The sequence below is a fragment of the Emydura macquarii genome, unplaced genomic scaffold (genome assembly GCF_026122565.2).
Source record: "Emydura macquarii macquarii isolate MOO-44397 ecotype Brisbane River unplaced genomic scaffold, CSIRO-AGI_Emac_v2 contig_1363, whole genome shotgun sequence".
Classification (NCBI taxonomy): domain Eukaryota; kingdom Metazoa; phylum Chordata; order Testudines; family Chelidae; genus Emydura; species Emydura macquarii.
In genome coordinates this window covers 6,517,225-6,543,236 of record NW_027131500.1, presented here as the reverse complement: position 1 = coordinate 6,543,236, position 26,012 = coordinate 6,517,225, and the positions used below count along the sequence as shown (strand labels likewise).

Genomic DNA, 26,012 nt, shown 5'->3' with positions numbered 1-26,012 from the left:
CCACCCCACAAGCAGAGCAGTTGGAAAGTGTTTTCCCATTATTTATTAAAGAGGAATGTGGAAGTGCCAATACATGTTCCACTTCGAATAGCCTTTGGTCAGTAAGTTTAAAAATCAATTGACGTTGATGGAAATATTTTTCCTATATATATTTTTAAGTGGGTTGGGCTAAGTACAGAAGATTTTTGCAATTAACTTTTTTAATCCGTGGCAAAACATTCAGGTCTAATTTGACTGTCAGTGATTTAAAATATTTTCAGAGTACCACTGGGCCTCTAACTGGCCAGAGGTGTGATTGACACCATAAGATGGCTGCTGATGGGGAGCCATACAGGAACTGGGCTCCAGGAGTGAAGTAAAATATCAGTTGGCCAAAAAAAGAAGTGTTTCCTTTTAAAAGATGCAAACAAAAATTAAGTACACTGTGTAATGAAGGAAATGTTACAATATTTCAAAGCCCTGTATTCCCACTGACATAGGAGTTGTAGGAAATGGAGCTCCAGGTATTAGAAACAGCAGCTTATCAACAAACTCTGTTTACTAGTATGAACAAATGGGATGACCCTCATCTTGGAAAGTGAGCCAGAAGGCCGCCTTCATAATTTGAATTAGGGTGCAGGGACTACATTCCCTAAATGTGAGCTGTAGCAGCCACATCCTCTTGGGATCAAGCACAAAAGAGAATATGTAATATACACTGAATAGTGGATTACTCAAATATCTGGTAAATGGCTAGGGGCCTAATTATGCTGAAAATGTACTTGTATAATTAAATATATGGCCACACAACCAAGACTTTTTCACCTGCTCTCCTATTTAATGAGCACTAGAGTATTGACAAGTCATTTAGCTATTAGATGCCTTTTATGTTCTTAAGTTGTCCCTGTTGAAAATGCTGAAGTAGGTGCAATTGTGTGCCACACTAAAATCAATTCCCTAAGTAGGGTGCAGCTTATTGAAATCAGTGAATTACCTTGTGTATAATAAACCAGTTTTATTCATGTAGTTAAAAGATTTAGACCACTACCTTATGTTACTGAAACATGTCAGTACTGCCATTTATATTACAATATATATGTAGAGAACAGCAGTCATTCTAACATCTAAGTATGTTCTCTTATGTTAAAACAGCATCTGTCTATGCAATTTTTAAAAACCGAATTATATATCAAGGTGGTATTATACAATCAGATTAAGTATCTGAGGATTTAAATGGTTTTTTGACTAAGAATCAATCTTAATCTTGTAACAATAAACCAAAATAGTGATTTGTATTTTACCTTTGTCAAGTTTACAGTTTTTTAACCCAACAGTACAACATGTTTTTAGCATTTTTAATTAATGTACATCACGCATAGAAATGACGTTTTAAAAGAGTGAAGAAAGGAAATTGGCTGTAATTACTTGATGAATTTGAATACCATCAAATTTGGCAGTGACACTTACAATGCAGAAACAATCCTGTAACTGTGCGCCATCCCCCCCCACCCAGTCCACTGACTGTGACTAAGAGGGAGTGTTCTCTTCTTCACAATACGAGGAAATCTCATTTGTTAGACTAAGACTTTTAATACTATCTTTGTAAACACTGTTTAAAGACAAATCAAAATGCCAAACACTGGTCTAATGGAAAAAATGTGACTGAATGTCGGAAAAATGTACAGTTTGGTAATATGAAGATCATTTTCTTCATCTCCATTACTTTGTAGCCTGTCATATTTTAAAAAATAATATTGCTAAAGAAATCAGTTTTCTTTATTGAACTAAGCCCAGAGTTCCCACAGTTTGTTTTCAAGAGGCTTTTCATTTTTCATCTTTATACCACAATGAAACATTAAATCTTGTAACTAACCGATTCTTTCAATACCAATCTGCAACACTGCAGTACCTTGACCTTTCCCTCCTCACCCTCGTCCAAAGTGATCGATTTTGTTGCTTCTGACAGTTTAAAATACAGGGGGAAGATCATGGGATTTGGATCTGATATCTGCATCCTGATCCTACACCACTGCAATTTATGGGAAGTTTGCCAGTCACTTCACTGAATGTAGGATCAAACCCTAAGTGACTGGGCAACATGTTCATAAACTTTGTGAATTACTGTGGTTGAATATAATGAAAAAATAAGGGATAAGCAATATTTCTCATCTATGTTTGGCTGTCCTATTTCTAAATTTAAGATGATATAAGCTAATATTTTCTAGTCAAATGTCTAAATACCCCGCACATTTTATATTGACTTGTATAGGAGATTGGAATCATTTTAATACCAAACAGGCCCACAACTGCAGGAAGAAATCCTACACTTGCAAGGGCCTGTATCTGATAATAGGGTTGTATTTATCCATCCAAATTTTATGATCCTCTATTAGTTGACTGAAATAGTCCTATATAGTTTTGTAATATATTATCTTTTTCAGTTATGTTGTTCTTATTCATGTGGCTAACTAAGCTACGTAACTGATGCAATTCTCTACAGAAGCCCACTACTACTATCTACATTTATCAATATTTTCTATCAGGCAATTGAAACTTTAAATTTAAAAAAATTACATTGACAAACGGTGGCCATTTTTAAAAGGCACAGGAGTGGAAACTAGAAGGCTGGGGTTCCTTTCCGCATCTGCCCTGGGAAAGTCATTTCTCCTCTATGTGCCTCAATTTCCTATTCTGTAAAATGGAGATAATTGTTCCTTACCACGTGGGATGTGTAAGGATTAATTTATTAATGCTTGTTAAAGTACTTTGGGATCCTGGGCTGGAAGATGTGATAGAATGCAAAGTACCATTTTTAATATTGGCTGTGTTGAGGTTGATTTACAGCATACTTTGCCCAATCTAGTGACAAATGATTTTCTAGAGTAGCATGGCCCATTTTGATGGAATGGAACAAAAAAGAGGAAAATGTTGTTCTATAGCAGATGCAAAAATAGAAGCAAGACCATAACAATCTGCTAGTCAAACATTTCTGTAAAGCTGATAAGCTTTTTTTTATATGCCAATATTTCAGCTGTCACCAACCTCAGTCCACAGCGTGACAATAAGAAAATCTATTTAAACTGCCTTTTTATTCCAGGCAACTCAAGTGAATTCTCAAAGGGGTGACTTTGTGGCATCTTCTTACAATGGAAAGAAGTAGAGAATTAAGCACAGAATTACATGTGTGATAGATAATGTGATTTATGGGATTAAATGTTCTGCTGGAGTGTTGTGTGTGGGTGAAACTAAACACACACTTAAAATATGGATTACAGAACATAAAAATGCCATACAAAGACTGGACAAAATATCACCTGTGGCCATACATTTTGTTGATGAGAAACGGCTACATCCAAGAGGCTTTTTTGGAATGCAGCACATGGAAAAGCAAAGTAGAGAGGTAGTGACAAGAAAATGGAGAAGAAAATCCTGTTGGCACCTTGAAGGAAAGATATTCAGTGGGGAGTACAGACTTCATTGAGAAGGGCTGTGAAACTGAAATAATTTTGTTCCTTTATTCCTGGAAGAGAAGAATAGGGAATAGGATAAGCGTGTAAAGTGTGTGTAAAAACAACGAGAGTTCTGTAGCACTTTAAAGACTAACAAATTTAATTTCTGCAGGCATAAGCTTTCGTGGGCTCCAGCCCACTTCCTCAGATGCAAAACCAACAAATAATCCGTGTAAAAATGGAGTTAAGTTTCAGAAACGTACCAGTAATTTAAGGGCAAAACATATTACATATTGTAATTATCCCAAAATAAGGCATTTCATTAGAGTTAAGGTTACACTCAAAAGAAATCCAATATGTTAAGGTACCAAAATGAGTACTTAAGGCATCCAAACAACATTAACGCTGCCTGGCAGTGACACCATGAGGGGAGGGGGAAAATGTCTTCAAAAATCAGTTCAGTGTAATCTGGGACCACAAACACCTGAATCATAATCATATAGCTCTTGATAGCATCTCATCAAGGTAGAGCTTCAGTTATATGGGTTCGTTAATTGTGCATTTCTTAATACATTTGAATTCCTGGGTATGTAATGCATGATTTTGGAATAACTACAACACCCTGTAATGTGTTTTATCTTACTGGCATGTACTTTGGATGTTTTAGGATGGAGTTAAGTTTCAGAGGGGTAGCCGTGTTAGGCTGTATACAGCAAAAGCAACGAGAGTCCTGTGGCACCTTAAAGACTAACAAATTTCTGCGGGCATAAGCTTTCATGGGCTGCAACCCATTTCATCAGATGCATCAGTTGCATCTCAGGTGCTACAGGACTCTTGTTGTTTTTGCATCCTAAAATAGCTTTTTTTGTCTAGGAATATATCCTGGAATAATTGCTTTCTTATATTTTGTATGCATTTATTGATATTTGATGCTATATACTGGTTGTGTTCTGAATTTAGTAGGATAAAATGGAAGATTAGGATTGGGTTCTGTCACTATTATACTGTGATCTGAGGAAGGATAGGATAACTGAAATTGAAAAATTAGTAATTTCATATTTATATTTGTCTAACTAATGTACTTCTAATTTGTGTCACAGTAAGCTTTGGTAAACAGTTATCCATCAGAACTAACAATGCAATCTTTCAAATTGTTTGCTGAGAAAGTAAAACTATGATTTGAAGCATTAGCGTCTTCAATTTTAAAAAGACAGTGCACGGTATATGAATGCCTTATGCGCACATGTGGTATTGTCCATCAGTTCCTGGAAACCCCGAAAAGGCAGTCATCAACTCAGAAGGTTACAAAGAAAGCTTGGAATCAGTTTCAGCTGAGAGAAAAGAGGCTCATTATTATACTGACTTATTCCCAATGTCTTTTATTCAGAATGGAAATCTATTGCGGCACATACACTGCTGAAGTTCTGGCAGTGTAAACCAACTTTCTGGGCTTATGTCAGTAAATTAATATTGACATAGAGAAAGAGAATGAGAGAGGTCTCTAAGAAGTTTTAGAAACTGTTGTACAATCATTTGCAGGGAGAGATGAAGGTGATGTACTAGCATCAGAATGAGAAAGGAGAAGATAAAGGTTATAATAACTAAAGAAACAAAATATAGCTGTCTGGAAATTTAAAGAGAGATGCATCTAAATATTGCCTGTGACTCTAGCAACAACACCCTCAGAAGAAACTGAATCTCATTATTTCATTTTTTATAGATTAGAGATGAAAGAACTCAAAATAACAGCAAAACGAGGTCACGTAAGAAGAAGCTGACTGAGAATTGGAGATGAAAAAGATGGTGTTAATGGACATGAATAATCAGACAGAACTAAACTTGACTCATTGATCAAGTATATCTTGTCAGGTCATTGTCGTCACATTTTTCTGCTCCCCGTGTGAAGAGCGTGTCAGAAGTACAGGTATTTGGGATCTAGTATGTCTTGTTTTAATACGTACAGCATATGCTGAAACAATTTTTAATTTTAGTCTTGTGGTAATCTATATGGTAAAATAATTTGAAGTTCAGATATTTTATAAGAAGGAAATCTCTGGAAAACAGTAATTTTGAAAGAAAACTAATGGTTGTTGTCATTTAAATAGTTAATAACTTGCCATGTGATACTGTGGCAAAACCGCAAAAGGTATTTTTTGCTTTTGGCCACATCATGTCATTTCAGCAGGGGAAGTGACAGCCCCTCTCAGTAAGACTGATGAAACTTCACCTGGAATACTGCTTTAAGTTACGGGCCCATCAGTACCAAACTGCTGTAAATAACAGGAAAGTCAGCAGAGAAATAAAAATGGGAAAGGATCTTGACTTAGGTGGAAAGACAGTATTACTTAGAGGGAAGAAAATGCATCTAAATATATTTAGGTGGTCAAAAGATGAATGGAGAGAGAAGCTTCTACAAGTACCTGAAAGATGTAAACCCTATTGAAGAAGAGGAATATTTTTAGGATTGTCCGAGGGAGTGTATATTGGAGTAACTTGTATGTTATTAAGAAAGGGAAAACATAGACTAAATATCAGTGAATTTTTACAAATGATGAGACCCGAGGAATTGTCTTTCTTGGACAGTTGTGGAAAAGTCATTGTTTTGGATCATTTTATAATGGGCAGGATAACATAGGAGAATATAGTGAAGGGAATAGTTCTGCATCAACATGGAGATCGAACTATAAGACTTAAGAGGTTTTACTCTGTTTTGCAAAGCACGTAAATAAGGAATTAATTTAGGATTTAAAGAACAACCTAGGTCAAGATTTAATTTGTATTTTTTTCATTGTTTTTTCTAATGAGTTTTTCATGGCATGCAGCCTCCCAAGCACTCATTATTCTCTTCCTTGTTTGGCCCTGCATAAGACATAAGTGCCATAGCTGTCATCAGAGCCTTGGCATAAAGTACAGGATTATTTTGCTAGATCTTCAAGATCATGCCTAAACTGAATGGCCTATGTTGAGTTCTGCTGTTTTGAAATATGCAATGAGACATTCCTACTTTGTATTCTTTGGAAGATACTCTGGATACTTTAACAACAACGTATGTTTCTACTCATATGTGTCTATTTACAAAGTTCACAGTGACTTGCTGGAAATTGGCAGGTATGTTTCAAGTTTAGTGGTCCTGAAAAGTATCTAATTTTGAAGTGTGCTTCTTAGAACACCTCATAGACCAACTCTAACTATGTCAGTATTGGCTATAAATAGCAGACTTACACAAATAGGCTGTGCCTGCCCCCCCCCCCCCGTAAAGCCAAAAACCTTTTTGTGTTCAGGAATTATCTTACTCTATCAAAATAACATGATGTGCTAATTTCATCCTGAAGTGTGTATAAGACTTCCATGAGGACTGGGTCAAATTCAGAGGTGAGAAAAATGGTGGTGTATGTGGTATGTCAGTTATAACTTGAGAGCTATCGGTCACTATGCAAAGAAAATATATCTTGCACACTGAAGGCAGATGGAGGTATAAAAGGAAAGTAAACTAAGAGGAAATACATTTTTAAGCTAAGGCTGATTTGGCACCTCTATTTAAAGTAAACAAACTTTGTAACTTATGGTGGGCCTATTTTGCCAAGTTTAAACAAAGATTTTCAAATCTGAATACTTAAGAAGTGAGACTCCTACATCCATGTTTAGGCAGCTAAATTTGGCCTTATTTTCAAAGGGGCTGATCATCTGTAGCTCCCATTAACATCTTTGAAATTTATGCATGCTCAGCAATTTTGAAAATTAGACCATTTCTATTTAAACATGTAAATATTGATTTAGGAATGCAACTGTTGCACCCTGTTCTGAAATTTTTGGCCTCTACAAATTCTACAAAGTCTCATGTATAACAGTAGAGCAGAATAGTGTTTTGTAGTGTTTATTGAGTAAAGCAGTATTACTATAGTACTCTGGTCACTGTCAGCTGGGAGCTCTGGAGCTTAACATATGAGCAAGTACTGCATGAGCTAAAAGCCACATCTCTTAGCAAACACTACTGCAGGCTCATCAATCTCTCGCTGGTCTAGCTGCCACTAGAGGGGGACAGAGTGCCACACTAAGCAGGCATGGATTACACTAGTATTTAGGAAAAGCTTAACTTTGTCATGTTCAAGACAAAAGCAGTTTTTTGCAGAATAAACTCTGCAAGAGAGTATATAGGGTAAACATAGCTTCCCACATTTAGTACAGCACTATTAATCCAAGTAGTAGGTTGAGATCTGCATCAAGTATTGAGGGTTTTATAGTGCACTTTGTTTTTTATTGCACCAGCCATAGGAGCATGTGGCTTTATTTACTCTAGAAATTGAATATACTGGACAAATAATGTCACAACTACAGTTCCAGAAGTTAGCAACTTGCTGATTTGCACATAACATAGAGAAAAGAGTACAACTTTTAAAAATTGATTTACAGTCTCTGTGTGGCTTTCAGTGTTGTGAAAATTTGGTTTTATGTGATACAGCTTCAGGACTGGAGTCTCCGGTCACCAAATTCATTTAAACTTAGTGACCAGAGATTGGTACTGGAGAATTCCCCCTGAGTAGGGGGATTCTCTGCTGGCAGAAAGCTTGTGGAGGTAGTAGCTCTGCTGCTTCTGGTGCTGCCTCCTGTGCTGGAATGTTGCTGACTGGTAAAAGGCAAGTGGTGGGGGGGAGAAAGAGGGTCATGTCAGAGAAGAAGTGACAGAGGAGGGTGTGGTTTAGCGAGATTTCACTACTACAAGACACCCACGTCTGTAGTTTTAGCATAAACCAGGGCTGAGTGGCTGAAAATTGGGGATTTCCTCTTAGCACACGCTCTCCAACGCCTGTGAGCTCTGTCCAGAGGCAGTGGAAAAACAAAGCTTTCAGTCTTTATCAGTATGTACCCTGCAACAACACATAGAGGCTTCGATAAGGTTGAAGCCCAAATGTGCTAAGCGCTCTACTGTCCTATTAAATGAGAATCTAAGAAACACAACATACCATCCATTGGTGAAATGTACAAATGAATGCAAGAGGAGGGAGGGAGAGACCATGAGTAACAATATGATGTTTTAGCATCGGTAGCTATAGTCACATTAATTATGACATGCCCAGTTTTTTCAACCTTTCCTCATAGGTCTGGTTTCATAAACCTTTCATCATTTTTGTTTCTCTCCTCTGGACACTTTCCTATTTGTCTGCATCCTTTCTAAACTGTGGTGCCCAGAACTGGACACAGTGCTCCAGGTGGGGCCTCACCAGTGCTGAGTGGCGTGTGACAACTACCTCCTGTGTTTTACATACAACTCTCCTGTTAATACACCTCAGAATCATATTAGCCTTTTTTGAAGCTGCATCTCATTGACAACTCCATATTCAGTTTGTAGTTCACTATAACTCCCAGACCCTTTTCAGCAGAACTATGACCTAGACAATTATTCCTCATTTTGTAGTTGTGTGTGGAGAAGAAAGATAGTGTGAGGTCAGTAGGGTAGTGGAGTGGGGAGCTTATATTAGAGTCCTGCAAAATTCAAATTGTTGCTCTGCAGTTGTTTTGCTTTAAAAACAAATCTTGAGTGAAATCTTCTTATCTTTGTGTAATAGGGTCTAACTGTATATGCTGCACTCTAGGAGTTCTCAGAAATTAGGTGATTTCTCCAGTAATCTTGGTTTACATTGGTTTTAACAAACAAATTTATGAGATGGATTACAACGTATACTCAGAAAAATGAAAAAAAAACCCTAATAAATTTTTGAAAGGCAAACATCATTGCTTTGGACAGAGATTTAATGACTGAATGATGGCATATCCTCTATAGCAACTATAAGTACTATAGTAGATAAATGAACTTACCTTTTGTTGGATACAATGCCAAAACAAACTCAGTTGAAGCGGATGCCTATTCCCCATCAGATTTATTTAATCTGAAACTGAGATAATAAATTATTGAAGTGAAGCCAGAAAGACAATCAAGCTAATCACAATACCAGACTCTTAAACAATTACATTCCTCTATTGTATAGAAGCTCATATTTAGCTGATGAATTGACTTTAATCTGTTTTGATGTTTTATTCGCATTGCATCTTTGATTATGGCTATCCTGACAGTAATACATGAGTTCACAACATAAGTAGCTGATTAAATGACAACCTGGATACCAATAAACATCAAAACATAGAAACCAAAGATTTACCTTTGCTTGAACTAGTGTACTATAGCTCTTTTTACATTGCAGCTAAACACTGATATGAAAAGAGGAGCTTCTAAATACAAGCACAGGGCAATTATTGTGAACAGTCATCTTCTCAGAGTATGAGAATGTAGCCTTATGTTCAACTAAGAGGTCATCGTGTCTTTTTTTTTTTTTTTTTTTTTTTTACTTAAACCTTTTCCTATGCCCAACAAGGACTCTGCCATTCCCTTCTTGAGTAGACAATAAACACCTGGCAGTCGGAGAACATTATTTAATTAATTTCTATAGTGTCTATCACCATGGCAGTCTGGGTGTTTCCATTACAAAAATAAAAAAACAATTATGTATGTCTTTTTCTAAACTTAAATAAATTGGACCTTTCATCATGTCACAAAAGTCATTAGCTTCAGGTTCTGATAGACTACGAAGACAAATGTATTCCAGAGAGGAGGGTCCACAACTCAAAAAGCTCTTTCTGAATCTATTGTCACTTACACCCATTTCACAGTAGTGTAATTTCATTGAATTCAGTGAAGTTATTCCTGGTTTAATTGAAAGGAGAATCAGGCCTGGAGTTCTGATCTGTTCTAATCATAAAAGGCTTCCAGATAATCTTAACTGCAATAATAGGCTCTAGATTGGGTCCCAGACCATTTAGGATCATTTAAATTGTCACCAACAATCTGAACTGCATCCATATATAAAACCAAAGCCTGTTCTGACATTGAAATGCAGGTGTTATTCACTCACAGCAGCCTGCTTCCTTTAGGAATTAGGCAGCTGCAAACTGAACCCACTGGTGCTTTTTGGTGGACTTCAAGGGAAGACCTAAACAGAACTCACCACAGTAATTAAACCTGGAAGGAACTTTTATGGAAGCTGAGAGTTTGTTGTCCTAGAAGTTGCAAAGGTATAGAAGACCATTGCAAGATCTGTATCTGCAAGGAATGGTTAAAGTTCCTAGTCTAGCATATTGGGTAAAATACACAGTGGACCACCCTATCTGACACCATAGGACTCATGAATCCAAGTTGTATACTATTTTGGTGAAAAGTGATTATGCAGTACACCCTCAACAGGGATTGCAAACCCCTCTCTGACCTTTACATTCAAATGGAATGCAACTCCCTCCAACAAGCATTACTTCAGACTTATCTGGGTTAGGAGGTAGCCTGTTGGCTTACATTTGGAAGCCTATCTCAGTTAGGCAGCAGGAGTGGGTTTTTTTTAAACCTAGGTTTAAAAAAAGCTGAGTCTTGCTAGCAGATTGATGCTGCAGCCAAAACAGCTGATGATATCCCCTTAGTAGCTTGCTATACATATGGAAACTTACAGAACTTGCAAGAGCCCTCAAGAATGATGAGCAGTTGACCAGGACTACCCCTTTGGCATCTTTTGAAGAGGAAAGAGCGATTCCATTGAAGGTCCGTTCTGTCAATTCTAGCAAATACCCACAGGACAGTAGATCCTGGTCATTAGTATTAGAAGCTGTTGACAGATATACAGAATAATCATGAACCCATTACCCTTGTGCATGAATAAAAGGAAATGAGCAACCTTAGATATCACTACACTCTTAGTTTTATATCTACAAGACATTAAAAAATGGTTCATAGCCATGGACCAGAGTATCAAAATACCTGAACTGTCCATGGGTGGCTGATGGTCCCATGTTTTGACGTATCAAAAATTTATGGAATACTTATTAAATCTCTAGACAGAACTAGTTGGGGTTTCATCTAGCAGTTCTGTTGTGCCCAGTTCTGATGCAAACCTTTTAAAGTGATCCCAGACAAAATAAAAATAATCTCTGACTTTCACTAGTTTTCTTATGCCTGCTCTTTAGGGCCAGATTGTGCTCCTCCTAAAATCACATTGGGCAGTAGTTGCTCATGTGACTAGTTACTTGTGAGGTATGTAAGTGCTCACCAATGTGAGTAAGCGGGTCACAATCCAGCCTTCAGTGGTCTCCTCTGTCCCAGGCTCATTTTGTTACCAATTGCAATTAAGACAATTTTGAGTGGGTGTTGTGAGGGAAAAATACATTAAAGATTGTGAAGCACTCAGATACTACAGTGCTGGAGGCCATATAAACAGGTGAGCAATTTTGGGGTGAAACTTCCAGTTTCAGAGGAAATAATTCCCCAAGACGTTTCTGAAAAGTGCTATGTATTTTCTGGATCTCCACTCAATAATCAGTGATGAGACAAGCAGGAAACACAAGGAAAATAATACAAGGAAACCTTTTCATCAACACCCATCCCTAAAGCTTCATCTAACAAGTCATTGTTTTGCTTTTCTAGTGGACTGTTCACAATACAGCCAATGTGGGACTCTCTGATCTTAAACAAAACCAATGAGTAATTTTTTCAAACTGACAAAAGTATGTTAAGTATTGCCAATTTTACATCTATTAAAATACATTTCTTCTTTTTTTAAGAACTGCATGTTTATGTTACAAGGTCTCTGTATCTCTCGTGCTCTCTCTCACACACACACACACACACACACACACTCTCTCTCTCTCTCTCTCTCTCTCTCTCTCTTCATTGCATATACTGGATATGAAGTAACTCAGTGGATACCAGCACAATATGACAAACACCAATATTGTTCATGCTGTATATCAGTCCATAGCTGAGCCTTTAAAGCACTATTTTGATTGGGTCCAAGAATACTCTGGGTACAACACCCCTTTGTATTAAACCCTCAGTTCTCTCTTTCTTGGTGTAAAATCTTTTACCAATATTATCATGTTTTAGCTTATAAGGGGGAATTGGTTTTTGCTTTATGTTTCTAAGATTAACTGGCCCTAAATATCCCTTTAAAAATGTTTGCAACACTTATTCTGGTTTGAAAGGAAACATGAAAAGGAGTCTAATTAACCTTAAGGAGTGTAAATCACACAACATTGTATTTGTTTAGGTAGTCAGAGTTACGTGATAGGGAGGAGGCAGGATATCCTGGTCATCAAACACTTTCCCTATAATTATTGGCCTTCATCAGCACTTGGTGCTTACTGTTTATTCAAGCAAAATTCTCACCGAAGTCAGTGGGAGTTTTGCCTGAGGAAGGATTGCTATCCTGGACCCTGCAGTAACGATCACACTGTGATCTATGTATGTGTTGTAAGTGCATAGATGGTGTGAATTCTGATGCTTCATTTCTAACACTAGTTTCCTCTCTCTTAAACTAAACAGCTTATGACATATGACAGACATTTTCAGGGGTTTCTCAAAGCCTTCTGCTATTGCTGCTATCTGCCTACAGGAAACTGGGTTTACTGGTATGGAACATGTAGGCTCTCCCCTCTGAAGCACAGTGAATAATGATGAGCATGCAAAATAATGGGATGATATTGAAGTCCATTGTGGGGTAAGGATGTGTATTTAAAGCCTTAGCTGATGTTTTGAATGTTGCTTCAGTTCTACCAGCACAAGCAATGCTGGAAGCCCTCAATTAGGCTGGCTGTGCTGACATTTTAAGCAACTTCTGACCTAACCTGTTCAGGGCAAGTCTAATCAGCTTGATGCTAAAAATGACTGCTAGACAGCCATGCATACCGACTCCCAATGTTGTTAATATCAGTTGTGTTGAACTGGTGCTACCAATGGTGGCTTTTTCCCCCTCAGAAGATCCCTAGTGTAGACAAGTTTATTGATTTCAGTAGTATTGCTCCAGATTTATACTGGTCCAACTGAGAGAAAAGTCTAGTCCATTTACTTCAGAAGATCATCTGCCATGCAGACTAGCTGAGTAACTAGAAATAAAATTCAAATCCAGAGTTTAGTTATGAAATTACTTTTCAGCCTCCTAAGAACATAATAAATCACATAGGCTATACATATTTATTTTTTCACCACTCAATACAACTACAGTAGGAGTCATCTCTATCCCAAATGACAGAATGGGATAAAATCATTTTTTTTTAAAAAGTCGACTGTCTTTGCTGGTATTTCAGGTAGGAAATAATTAAAGCACTTTAAAATTAGTACGCCTCTACTGAAGACAGTTGGTTTATACCAGGACTGAATTTGTTCTTCAGTATTAAAGTTCCACGGTGTAATAAATGTCCTATGTATCATATGTTTCTAGTTGTGTCCCAAATGTTCTATATGTTTCTAGTTGCTATTGATTTTGTTTGTTAAATAATTACACAGTCAAAAATGTTATTCTCATAGTTATGGAGATTTTCTTTTGGAAAACCACCACTGGTACTGAAGTGGGTAATTTGACTTCTCTTGCTGAGCAGAATCATTAGGGAAGCAAAATTCAGTTTCTAGAACAAAGTTGACCAGGGTCTGAATTAATTTCCTTTATGTTAATCTAAGTCGACACCTTCAGGAACTGAAGTTTGGGTTTCACTTGTAAACCTATGCTGAAACAAGATATACTGTATTATGCAATCCTCTCTTGTACTTAGGGTTGAAGGGAGTTTATCTGCAGATTGATTTGTCTAAAATTTCAAGTTACTTTGCAAAAAGTTGAAGGAGGGAAAATTCCTTAACAGTGCCTTTCTTCCTTCCACTCACTTCCTGAGTGCCTTCATTGCCAAGGCTGTAAAATCTTGTGTTTTATCAGATTTCACGGGTCTACAGCAAGGATGACCCCATTACATTTGCCCATTGTCTGATTGCTCATCCGTTTACTGGTGGCCATCAAGCAAGTAATAGGTGGTGGTCCAATGGGCTGATACTTCCTTTTCACTTCCAGATGTACTGATAAGTTTCTTTGCTTGCAGGTCTCTTAGGATTTTGAGGGTTCTCAGAGCATAGCTAAAGCTCTTTTTCCCATGCCATAAAGAAAAATATAGCAGCAGTGTTAGAAAAGGGCTCTAAAGAGAAAATTAAATTGTCTTAAATACAAGATTGTTTAAATATAATTTTTATTTCAGGTTCATTATAGTTTTATACCTTTCATGAATAAGAAAAAAAAAACCCTCGTATTGATTTTTTGTCTTTTTATTATAGAATATCCAGCTGCAATTCGATGTGTGACCAGAGTTTAACTTTGATAAATAAAACAGCTGAGCCATGCTTACTTTAAAAAAACAAAAATTAACAGCTTTAAAATAGTTGATAAAGTTAAGATTTCTCTCTGACTATGCTTTTAAGAGTGCTTACCTCAGGAAATAAAATTGAACGTTACACATTACATACTCCCAATTTGGTTTTCTTAATAAAAAAAGAAAGCCAATACTTGGTGTGGTGTATCTGAAAATTGTGACAACATAAATGAGTATGTAAAGGCTTTTTCCGCTTTTAAGCAGGAAAAACTGCCATTCGTTTCGATAACAGTTTTACAGCTACAAAGACTGAAGGAAAAGTCATCAATGATTTCTGGTCATATTTACTGACTCTGATCAGGATCAGCAAGTAGGTCTGTTCTTTTAAATTTTCTCACAGTGCTAAGAGAACAGTGGGGGTGGGACTTGATAGCAGCCTTCAACTACCTGAAGGGGCTTCCAAAGGGGATGGAGCTAGTCTCTTAGTGGTGGCAGATGACAGAACAAGGAGCAATGGTTAAAATTACAGAGGCAAAATAATAAAAAGGCTGCCTGAGAATTTATTACAGCCAAAATCCAGTGATTTAGATGTCTGAATTTGGCTTGTTACAAATGGACTAGTAAATGAATAGTAAAAACAGGTATGATGTGTTGATTTAAGGATATTTACTTTGTATATTTTGACAAGTGATGTCGACAATTGGTTTATAAAGCCTCGACTTTTTGAATCTCCATGTTGACAGTCATAAACTAATTATCTGACACCCCTGCCCTAGAGTGTCCCATAATTGAAAATGTAAATGGATAAAATCCTTAAAGAAAGCTTTATAAAAAATAAAATAAAATTCTGCAAAGCCTCCTCAGTGTAGCACAACAGGTTTTGTATTTTCAACAATATGCAGTTCGAAAATGTCAACCGTAGAGAATGCATCACATGTATACATTCCATGTCCTAAAACAGCAACATTTGGCGAGATCTTCAGAGGAGCTGAGCAGCTTCAATTCACTCTGTATAATCCCATTGGCTTCAACCAGAATGACACAGGGTGTAAATTAGGACAGAATTTAGCTCATCATCCTCACAAATATTTACCTTTCGGGCAGGTTCTTCTGAAGAATGATGAAAAATAACATGAAGTGTCCACTGCATGCAGATAATGAAGAACCATATTTTCAAAGGTACTAAACATTTTGTCAGAGCAATTTTTTGAAGATGTTTCCATTGTGTTCTTACCTGTGGTATACACAGTAGTTTGCATTTCTGCTAAATGATGATTCTTGAACTTTTGGTATCTCTACTCTATCTCCTGACTTGAAAGTGGTGTTTTCCCCAGTGATTCTAGGAATTTTCTAAGTCAAAATTTACAGCAGTCTAGACTCCAGCCATGGTAATTTTTGTTCACCATAATTTTGTGGTAAATATTTAAATATTAAATCAAATCACAATGTTTAGGCTACCATGTATAGTAATATTTTTTCCAACTAATGATATCAGCCGGGCATGAAGAGAAACCTTGAAACTTTTTAGAGTACATTTAGACACTTCAGTGTCACCCCAGGATATAATTTTGATGCCATATTACCATTCAAGTTATGATTTGTGGTCAGATTTTGTCATTAGATAGCAAAAAATCAATATGATACTGTAAGTTTCTTGATTTTACTAATGATCTTGTTAAACTGATATCCAGTCCAGACAACTGTATATGGGATTTCTCTGATTTATGATAGATAGATGCTTCCCAGATGACAGCTCCTTCATGTACTAACTAAAAGTGAGCTAGGAAGGAAATAGTCATTAAAATATCCAAAAAAAAAAAAAAAAAAATTGCATGCGGGGATTGAAAAAAGTGCTTGATGAAAAGGTTTATATTTATGTATTGATTTTGTTAGGGTCATAACTAAACCAGAGTTTCTCTGACCTTAGAAATTGAGCTCCTTGCTAGTGAAGACCAGACACTGAATATTGTAGTCTAAAATATACCTTAAAAAAACTTCAGTAACTTTGAGTTGACATTTTAAGATTAAGATTTCTATCAACAATAAAAATCCAGGAAAATACCAGTTCAGACAACATTCACATCCCCACAGAAAGAGCTGATGCCTCCATAGACAAATTAGAGGATTGGGCCAAAAGAAATCTGATGAGGTTCAAGTGCAGAGTCCTGCACTTAGGATGGAAGAATGTACTGCTATAGCCTGGGGACTGACTGGCTAGGCAGCATTTTAGCAGAAAAGGAACTGCGGATTACAGTGGATGAGAAACTGAACATGAGTCAACAGTGTACCCTTATTGCCAAGAAGGCTAACAGCATATGGGGCTGCATTAGTAGAAGCATTGCCAGCAGATTGAGGGAAGTAATTATTCCCCTTTATTTGGCACTGGTGAGGCCTCATTTGGAGTACTGTGTTCAGTTTTGTGTGTCGCACTACAGAAAGGATGTGGACAAATTGGAAAGAGTCCAGCAGAGGGCAACAAAAATGATTAGGGGCTGGAGCACATGACTTATAATGAGATACTGAGGGAACTGGGCTTGTTTAGTCTGCAGAAGAGAAGAATGAGGGGTGATTTGATAGCAGTCTTTAACTACCTGAAAGGGGGTTCCAGGGAGGATGGAGCTATGCTGTTCAGTGGCAGTAGATGACAGAACTAGAAGCAACAATCTCAAATTGCAGTGGGGGTGGTCTAGGTTGGATATTAGGAAAATCTATTTCACTAGGAGGGTGGTGAAGCACTGAAATGGGTTACCTAGGGAGGTGGTGGAATCTCCATCTTTAGAGGTTTTTGAGGTGCAGTTTGACAAAGCCCAGACTGGGATGATTTAGTTGGGGTTGGTCTTGCTTTGAGCAGGTTAGACTAGATGACCTCCTAAGGTTCCTTACGACCCTAATCTTCTATGATTCAATGTCAGATTTAACACTGAAATTGTATGTGGTAAGTTAAAAATCTATTGTACCTTTGCAGTCCATTAAAGATGATTTAAAACCATTGTGGCATGGGTTATAGATTTCTCCTAAATATAACTAACTTGTCAGCCTTCTGTAGCTATCGTGGCACTTGCGTACACTTACAGTGTCATGCTAAGTTTAACCATAAAAAAGTTAAGAACTATATCTGATTATAAATACACACAAATAGCTCTAAGTATCTGTATATCTTACTTAGTGTTTGAAAATCCATTGTGAAGTCTTTACTCTGGTATTAGAGGGTGTGGTGGGCCGGGCCCAACAAAGAAGGAAAAGGGTGCATGTGGTTCCTTGATTATATTTCATGCCAAAATTTGCAAGATGAACATTTTATACACTCAACAACCTTGATTACTATAACTGATTGATTGAATGTAGTTGTAGGAAATGCCCGGCACTTAGCAGCTTGGCTTTGATTTGCTCCCAAAGGGCTCAATCTTTCAAGTGGCACTGTGCCTTCCTTGTAAACTGATGTCAATTGGAGTTAAGGATGCTCAGCACATCCAAGAGGTAGCTTGCAGGGCTTAACCAATACTCAGGAGGGGATTAACGAGCTCTAAGAAGACCCCAATACCACTCAGTGGTGTGAGTAGTAGTTAGTGTTGTGAAAATTAATAGATGGAGAGAAATAATCGGGTGGGTTACCTGTGAAAGCTGCTGAAATCCAAAACATAAAAAATCTATTTTACATATAGAAATAAATAAAAGAAATTATAGAAACATAGACATATAGCTTGTAAAATGGTGCAAATGGAGAATTAGGATAAATGCCACGAGCAGGTCATCCAATCTTACAGCAAACTAGTAAAGAGAGAGCTAATGCATTATTTATTTAATTAATGCATGCATTTGGTGTCTCTGGCACCTGACTCTATTCTAGTGATTTCCCAACATTTAAAGTACACAGTTCAAAAATCTGAAAATTTTCCATACAATATTTTGACTCATGAAGTTTCCAATTACTAAACTCTCCCACAAACACTGTGGTCACTCTACCCAGGAGGTTGGGCAAAAAGTGAATGAGTAAGGGGGACAGACTGGGATTGGGTGAGGAACCTGGCGGAAGCGAGTCTGGGAGTGAGCAACAGTTGAGGAAAACAGTGGCAGGAGGAGAACAGGGAGCTAGTGGGAAGCAGAGGGGAGACAAAATGGACAAAGAGCCAGAGGGAGTGATTGGGAGAGAAGGAAACTGGGTGGGAAGGATTGGGAGCCAGCAGAGACAGATTTGGGGTAAGGAGTTGGGCTTGTGCACAGGCAACCTTAATTCTAGCTTTTCCTAATCTCGAAGTGCTTTAATCTTCAAGCTAAATGTAGAGCTCTGCAATGGGACTGGGATTCTGTGGGTCTACAGGACTCACATTTTGCCCACTCCCGCTATTATGGCAGTATTTTGTTGCGGGCGGGATTGAGTTGGCAAAAAAACCCAGACTGCAGTAATTTGTGGGAAAACACTAAATCTCTTGTCAGTTTACCAAGAGTAGCCTATTTGGGAAATTGCTAATTATTTTGTTTGAGCTTCTCTTTCCTATATGTGTTTATCTTTCTTGCTCTGAGTCGGATGTAGTACACCAGCTCGTCAGCTCAGAGAATCTTATGCAGCTTTTGTAGTTCTGTGATGTTACAACAGTGAAAGTCTGTGCGTATGTATCAGCTTGCTATCAGTATTGTGAGTTGTTTTTCCATTAAATGTTTTTCAAAAAGCAATAAAAATCCTGACATATAAATAACTTGAATGGTATGTTTCAAAGTTCTAAATCCATTGCTTAAGCAGTTTAAAAAATTCAAGGTTTTATTAAACGACCTTCTTTTTATAATCATTAAAAAAATCTGCGCCTTTAAAGACAGAATTGTGGTGCAATTTGTTTTGACGATCCATATGATGTACACATGGCAGCAGTTTGTCATAAATAGAATTACAGCAATGTAAAGCACGTTTTTTTTTCTTTTTTTTTTTTTTAATAAAGGTTTTAATACTTAAATTTAAGTGAGGAATAGAAAGAAATTTGATATCTATTATAACAGGAGTTAAAGTATTTTTTACATGGTTTAAGCAAGGTTTGTTTTATTCTTTTGGTGGTAAATATATATTAACCAATTCTTTCTTTAAGTAGCATGGGGGAATCTCTCTCTGTTGCAGGATCTAAGGTTTTGCAGGTGGGAGTGGGATAAAACGGAATGAGACAATGTATAGGGGATATTGTGGAGCAGGACAGGAGCAGGATTAAAAAAGTAATCATGCGCAAGGCTCTACCTGAATAACATAGCATATTATGTGTAATTCTATCGGAAGCTCACGACACCTGTACTCCTAGATCTGCAATGGTTATCTTTGATCTTTTGGTTAGATTTTTAAGGTGCTGGCTTTAACCTATGTAGAGCCCTAAATTGCTTGGGAGCAGCCTATCTGAGAATCCGCTTCTTTTCCCGTATTTGTTACAGTTGTCATGAGCAGACATATGGATGGCAGATTGCTCTTGACTAAGGGTTGTTGAAAATTTCCTATCAAAACTTTTTTCCACAGGGATTTTTTTTTTTTTGACAAAACTGACGTTTTTGGTGAAATGTGTATGCTTTTCCTTGAAAAGTTTCAATTGTATCTCCTAAAAACTGAAAAGCAAAAATTCAGTTGCTAAAATATGGAGGAAAATGTTTTTTAAGTTTTTGATTTAAAAGTTGAAATTTTCTGCTACAACTTCAACAACAAAAAACAACAACCCCCAAGCATTCTGGCTTCCATCTGTTCTAAAAATTAGACTTTGTATTATCTTAAACTTCTGTAGTAGTACTACTAGTTAAAACACCATGGTATATTAGTTACTTTTTTTTCTTAACATACAAAACATAATTTAAAATAATTCTGACAGATTAATGTATGTCTGTACATATTTATATCAAATTATAAACTCCACCTTGTTTTGTGAATGCATCTTAAGTGTAAACTAATGTGCCTTCACTGTTGTCTTTTTACCTCTATCTTGGACTGTGATTCAGGTTAGAGTCTCATCTCTCCAAGGGAGTGGATGGTGATGGTTGTGGTGGTGGGGGGCAGCTGGAAGAAGAATCTGTACCCCAAGAGTGTGCTTAGAGGCCTAGAGCCAGAGACCTTGCCTAGACTCTGCTCAAACCAAGCCACCCTAAGAGCACATGCAATCCATTTGACAGGTAGATTCAAGTACACCAACCAGATGAGTGGCGACCAGGCAGGGCTCATCTGGGGTTGTAACCTAACTATGTGGGGTATTAAATCTGTGGACTTTGACAAAATATATTATTATTTTATTTTGTAGAGCAGGAACTTGTTTTATCTTTTTTTTTGAGAAAAAAGAATGAGACCTGCATTCCTTACCTCTGCAAACAACATATTGACTTTAGTTGGAGTCTTTCAGCTGAATAAAAGTAGAGGATTAGGCCTTTAGTGCTTATGAACTATATGAGCACAGATTTAGTTGATGTGGTAATGGAACTAAGGGAAATCTCATATAACCAGCATATTTCAAAATTCAGTCTCTGTTGATTAGTAGCCTGGTAGATCTTTTGTTTTCATGCTGTAATGAAAACCTCTACCTACAGAATAAAGTCTCTCCAACCGTGTTATGTGCTTTTAATTTGAGTCTCAACAAGTATTTGAAAGACATGTATTGACCTATGAAAATTTGTCTGAGATTAGAAACCTGTTGTGCTGTGCACATTTTGCAATGGTAGATGAAATGTCAAAGGTGTGTGTGTGCATGTGTGAGCTTGCAAAACAGCAGCATTCAGCAATGAACTGAAGCTTGTGAAAATACTTTTTCTATGACTATGATTATGGACTGTGACTATGGGCATTAGTTGTATTTAACAGTGACTTGCAAAGCTTTTTGTCAAGCTTGTTCACTTTTTCAGCCTGTGAATATCATGGTAATAAAAAATCCACTTCTGCTTTTTAAAAACTTTTTCATCCACCCCGCTCCCATTTACTGTGATTTTTTGTTATATAATGGGTCTCTCTCTACTGTGCCAGTAAAACAGATTGCATTTGGGATGGTCTCTCTGGTGCTATAGCAATACATTAAGGTAGGAGGGAATTACCACAGACTTCTTGACTAAGCTTCATCCAGCCCAGTTAGAGGTTTTAGATGCTCTGTGTGAAGCTGACTTGACTAGTTACAAATTGGATCCATGCCGTTTGGGGCTAATGGAGAAACAGTGAATCATAGAAGATTAATCATAGAAGATTAGGGTTGGAAGGGACCTCAGTGGAGAATGTCTGGGCCTGTTGTTAATGGGAATCATAAAAGCTGACTTGAGGAAGGGCAACTTATCAGCAGCAGGGCCAGATTTAGGGGCAGATGATCCAGGTGACTGTCTGTCTGTGGTGCCGGGCATGAGGGGGTGCTCCACTTGGTGTGCTGTTTTTGTTGTTAGTGATGAAAGGGAAAATATTTGAAGTAAAATATTTCAGGTATTCTGTATGTGGATACATTTTTCACTAATCTCCTAAAATGTTCTGGACCTTTATAGAATTTTGTGGAACCTTCCAGACTTTCTGAGAACTACATTTTCTTTGAACCTCCTAGAATGTTGTCAGACATGCCCTTGTGGGTGTGTTAGAGGCGGGGCATCGCCAGTCAGTCAGTGAGGATATAAGAATGCAGTGAAATGAAGTGAGAGCCCAGCTGCGATATTGTGAACCTTGTTTTATTGTGTAATTGTGAAAGTGTACTTGTGTGTTAAGTGTTCAAGAATGTGAGTAGTGACTAATAAAGGAAATATTTAATGAGACACCAGAGGTATCTATCGAACCCTTATCTAAGAAACAGTATAAAAGAAACATGTTACTACTTTTGCCATGCTTAGCACGTAATGTTTGATGGCTTTCTAAAACTGAGGAACATAGACTTTTGCTCTCCCTAATGCTGTCTGTTTTTTCTCCCCATAGAAAATCAAAGATACCCCCCCAAAGAAGATTTCAGCAGCTCAGTATAGGAAGCAAAAAGGTCAATTGCAATCTAGTTTGCAGCAAGGGGCAAATCTGATGGGAAAATATCTGAAACAGAACAACGTAGACCGGGCTTTAGGCAGCAGCGATCATCCCAGTGCAGAAGAAATTGAGGAGCGAAGCGTAAATGATGGAAGTCCTATTACTAAGGAATTAGCAGATTTACCTGAAGACAAGCAATGGAAATGTGAGGCAAGAGATGGATAATTGTCAAGTTTTCCTGGATGAAATTTTTTATTTTCTTATATATGGCATGAATAAATACAGATTTGCAGATCCTAGCATGCAAATTTATCATCTTATATGATAGTGATAAATTATGCATGCAAATTGTGCATCAAAGTCATGAATTGGGGTACAAATGCAATAAAAATAAGCTATTCAAAAGTTTAACAAATGGAGGGGGGGTGCCAAAGACCACTCCTCACCTGGGGTGCCTTTTGGTGTAGGGCCAGCCCTGGTCAGCAGCCCTGAAATAGGTAGTGGTGTAGTTGTTTGTCCAGAAACCATGTCTTGCCACTAAATGTCATTGGCAGCTATTGCTCTATTGTGAATCTATTTTTTTTAAGGTAAACATCATTGAGAAAGGTGGTGGCAGGCAATTGCAACAACACTTGACATCCTCTGATTTTTTGAATGCTGACAAATCAGGCTTCAGACCTGGAGACAACATGGAAATGGTATTAGTCTCTGGAGCAATTTAGTATCCTCTTGTGGCAATGAACAGATAAATGAGATCTCCTGCTAGAATATCACTCTCAAATGTTTTAGCAGCATTCAAAACTATCAGCCAAGAAGTGCTGTTGACATGACTCTGAGACTTGGTGGGGTGGACAGGGTTACTATAAAGTGGTTCCCCATATTCTTGTTAGAGAGATCTCAGAAGATAGTTACGGACAGTGACTCTTCGTCCACTGAGCCCACAGTTGCAGGGTGTCACAGAGCTCAGTCTTGCTATCTCTCTTGTTCAACATGTATCTAAAGCTGCTGCAGAAGATCCATGAATAGCATAGGTTAGAGTCATCTGTATATTCCAAGACTTCTTTTCATCTGATTCAGATGGAGCTGTTTCCTTTCTGTGCCATTATGTGGTAGAGATAAGGACCTGGAAAAATGCCAGCTGGCTTAGTCTCTGCCCGGATGAAACTGGCAAGGGGAATGTATTTTGAATAGTTTTTGAAATCTGACTGCTCGTCAGTTGACGTGTCTGCCTGCATGTTGTCAAACTAATTTGCAACCTTGGGGTCATACTAGATTCATCTCTGTTTCAGCATTTCAGGCAACAGCCATGGTCAAAAGTGACTTGTCCCCTCTCAGCTAGCCATCTCCTATCAAATGCAGACATTGCCACAATCGCACTTCTTTGATACCTCTTTCCTTAATTACTTCATTGTAGTCTTACTAGAAAATAACTGTGTAGCACACTTGGAAGCTTCAATTAGTGCTAAATATGACTGCCTCCCTCTTATGAAAAATGATCAAGTGAAAACATAATTACACGTGTATTCTGTGTGTACAGCTTATGGATTCATATCATGGTGCATATTATGAAGTTGTTACTATGAAAAATTACTGTATCATGAACCTCTATGTGGATTTTACTATTGCTGACCAGGTTGTGTTATGTCTTCCCCAGACAGAGAACAATGGGGATTACTTTGCTTTGACCACATGATAGTTATGCTAAGGAAGGTGCCAGAGTTGGGAAACCAGTTCAGTCAACTTGGTCTGTAGGAGGTCTAGGAGCAGTGGAAAGTTACCAAGCAGGAAAATGGGCAGAGCTGGTGTTAGTGGGACATATAAACTAGAGATGCTTGAAGAGACACAAGAAGTTTGGGAAGGAGGAAGCATGGGGATGGACTGGCCAAGATTAGAGTAGTCGAGTTGAGGGAGAAGGTTCTATATTTCAGCACATAACTGATGCGCTGGAACAGAAAGGTGCTTGTTAGCCCCAGACAGCCCTGACCCAGCCCAAAGTATGCTCTTGCACAAGTGTAATTCATAAAATCATGTGTGTGTTAAAAAGCCAAAAGTGGCTGAGAACTTAAAAATTGGCTGGTAATGGACCACACAACTTGGTGATGATTGAAGCTGGTGATAATCTAGACAAAAAGGGCTCTCGGCCATTCTGTAGCTGTTTCCATGACTTCACATTGACTCAGCAGATATTGTAAGCTTCAGAGTAATGTCTGGGGATATTGTGTGCATAGTTGTGTTGTGCTTGGAAAGTTCTGTGGATGCCAAATGAGGGGTATGTGCTGCAGTGAGGCTCTGTGTGTTTGGGGTTATTGTGTGTTAGTTGTGAGAATTGTGAGAATGGTTATTGTGAGAATGAGAATGGTTTGGTTTTGAAGAACTGTGGTAGTTGGCTAACTAATAACCATCTGCAGTGTCCCTCATACAACCAATGAAATAGTTCAGTGCAAATTAATTGTAGAATAAGGGTGGTGATTTATTGTAGTATCAGAAACCACAGTGTGCTAGGACTCTTGGCATGACAAAGATACATGCCTTAGTGTAGCTGTACATTGCCCGGGTGTAATTCCTAAAGTCAGAATAGCTGAGAACTTAAAAATTGGATGGTAACAGACCATGAAACCCACTGATGATTCAACCTAGTGATATTCTAACCAAAAAGAGCTCCCAACCATGCTTGTAATTGTTTCCATTACTTCATACTGACTCAGACACTTCAGGCTTCAGAGTCACACATACCGACATTGATGGAATCTTACTACATAGATCTGTGTGGTTTCTCATGTGATTAAAGAGCAATCTTGTATTCAAGTCCTTTGCAAAGTGTCTCAGTTATAAACGCTGAACAGTCCTGAAGAGGTAAGCCGGAAGCCTCACTCTATCAGGTGAAGTTCTGGGAGAGGGTTTGTTTAAGCTACAGGTGAAATCCGAGGGGCTGGAACTGATTCCAAGTGCTAGGCAGTGAACTGCATGGTCTAAGCTCTCAGAAGGGAGTGCCTGATAGAGGACCTGCACTTCAAGAGTGTGCTCGGGGACCCCGAGATCAGGACAGCACTTAGGCTCTGTTCAGATTCTGGACGCTTAAAACATGGCATCCACACCTGCATCCCCTCTTAGTAGTCTGGTATCATGACTGGGACATAGGTGATGTGACGTAGAGGTCAATGCAAGAGTTGGGAGTCAGGCCGGGTCCAACACTAGGAGGTCGGAGTCTGAGACAGGCCACAGGGCAAACTGAGATCAGGTATCAGGAGGCAGGCAGGTGTCAGGTTACCAGGAGATCAGCAGCAGGCAGGAGGAGTGGTATTAGAAGCAAAGCAGTCCAAAGCAAGGAGAACCCAGTTGCATGGATTCCCTTTCCTGTTCTTGGGTTAATCAGGGGGATCAATCAGGACCCCCAAGGTTCCACCAATCCGATTCCAGGACTGGAGTTCTCTGCTAGAGTTCAGCTGCTATTTTAGCAGGTTAGCAGGTCACTGGATGGCAGGTTGGGGCTGCCTAGC

At 38.1% G+C, this 26,012-nt stretch overlaps 1 long non-coding RNA gene across 2 annotated transcripts in view; it reads left to right on the top strand.

Annotated features, from left to right (window-relative positions):
• LOC137155580 (uncharacterized) overlaps positions 1-5,496 on the top strand; it is a 61,897-nt gene extending 56,401 nt beyond the window's left edge. For both annotated transcript variants that reach the window (XR_010920546.1, XR_010920547.1), the window contains exon 3: positions 5,149-5,496. This is a non-coding gene — a long non-coding RNA (uncharacterized lncRNA). The remainder of the gene's footprint in view (positions 1-5,148) is intronic.
• Positions 5,497-26,012: the final 20,516 nt, after the last annotated feature.